This window comes from Chelonia mydas, chromosome 6 (assembly GCF_015237465.2).
Source record: "Chelonia mydas isolate rCheMyd1 chromosome 6, rCheMyd1.pri.v2, whole genome shotgun sequence".
In the NCBI taxonomy this organism is placed as follows: Eukaryota; Metazoa; Chordata; order Testudines; family Cheloniidae; genus Chelonia; species Chelonia mydas.
This window is the reverse complement of record NC_051246.2, coordinates 40,860,806-40,862,932: the sequence shown is the minus strand read 5'-3', so window position 1 is coordinate 40,862,932 and position 2,127 is coordinate 40,860,806.

Here is a 2,127-nt window from a genome sequence, read left to right as displayed (position 1 = left end):
GACAGTCCATAAACTTCAGTATTTATATGCATCTGTACTAGCCAAGCACTGTCCTAAGCGATTCTTCATTTTAAATGAATTACAGTTCAGGTCTAAACTTTAGAGGAATCCCAAACCATTGCACTATTTTTAGACACATTTAATTCCAACTTATTCCCCTGACATGAATGCAGCCATCTGTCAAATTCCTTCTGGAGCACAGAAGTCAAATGTATAACAGATTTAGAAATTACAGAATACTCTTCAGGAAGACAAGACATCTCTCTGGAACCTCATTAGTAAGCCACATCTTGATACTTTTATATAATTGTATTTATTTGCCTTATTCCCATATGTTTGTGGTTTATTTTGGAAAATGAGAGGTTGAAAACAAAAATTGTGTTTCTGTCATTTACATCCTCTTTCGTTTGCCAGTTGGATTCTTTGTCTCTGGTCTGATCCCTTTGGAACCTCCAGAAATGCTTTCAGGAAGAGAAACCTTGCCGCTGATCAAAAGCAGCACAACATCTGCCACATGTGTAACCCTTCCTCCACAAAGCCAACGACACTTGGAATAAAATTCAGGTCATGCCGTTCTTTTGATACAGGCCTGATCCAACAGAACAGCTCTGTGGCACCATAACATAGAACACACTAGAGAGGGCCATGAATGCTGTCTCTGTGGCAGTCGGATAGCTTCAAGGGGAAGTTCCGCCTGCTACAAAAAGCAAAAGAATAAGAGCTTCAGTCGCTGCTGTCAACATCGGTCAGAAGAACTGCATACTCAGTAAGTACCCTGAATCATCATCAGGAGCAAAACTATCATGTTTGGGGTCTGGCTAACTGGAGTGACAGATGCCATTTCAGAAGGGATGTTCACAGGCTACGGGACAGGAAGAAGGGTCCATTAGTTAGGGAGCCAGCCCGCGATTCAGTGAACCTGAATTCCTGCTCTGCCATATATAGTTCTTGTGACACCTTGGGCAAATCAAATTAGTCTTTGTGCCTCAGTTTCCTATCCGTAAAATAGGGATGTCAATACATCCCTACTTCATAGGGATATAAAGATTGTGAGGAGCTCAAATACTACAATAATGGAGGGCCATATAAATACCTAACTTACAGCATTGGGTTTTGTACCAGTTAGATCTTGTTCTGTTTTAAATATGGTGAGTGAAATTCTGGCCCCATTTATGTTTTCAGGAATTTTGCTATTGACTTCAATAGGGTAAACAAATTCACCATATATTATAGGCAGAGCTGGTAGCACTGCTAATAGTAAAGATTGCCTGACACTTCCTGTTTAATAAGCCACTGAAAACAGGGTCTTACAACTTTGCTACATTTTAATTGTCTGGCTGTAATTTTCCATGCTAAGTGCCTGCCTCAGGCAGAATATTTCTGGAAATTTTCAGCAAAAATGGTTCAGCTATTTCTGAAAAAGAGGTTGGGGGAAATGCATTGTTTCACCCATGTTAATAAAATTCTTATAACCATTTTGTTGAGAAGCTCTAGCTCCTCCGTGCTTTGGAGCAGGAATTGAAGTTTGGCAGGAAGGTGATGCTAATGTCAATGGGTACCTTCTTCTGCTCTTGTGAAAAACTGCCCAAGTTTAGCAAAGTTATAAAACTTTCCAAAATCTCAGTTTGCATATGCTCATTAGAGACTTGTTAGAGTTTGGCAGCTAAATTCTCCAGAGTTTCTATTTGCACTGAGCATGCTGCAGTTGCAGGCCACTTTGGTTCTGGACACCAGAACTGAGAGCAAACATCAGCTGACTGGGATGAGAGCAGACTAGTCCAGTGGTTGGAGCAGTCATCAAGCCCCCCAGGGCTAGGGACAGAACCACAGTCAATAGTCAGGAGCCAAAACCAAGGGTCACACTGGATATCAGAGCCTAAGGTTGAGCCGGAGTCCATAGTCAGAAGCCAGAGCCAATGGTCAAACCAGAGGGTAGGACTTGGAGCAAGCAGGATATCAGATAAGGAAGTCTTCAAAGCAGGGGTGGGACAGAGGCAAGGCTGGATGCAAGGCAAGAACAAGGTAACACAGGAGCAGGCACAGTGGTGAGTATGAGCATTAAGAAGCAAGCAAGCCGCAGCTGCTGGCTTAAGAGCCAGCCTGCTGGCCTCTGCAGCCACTCAGGTG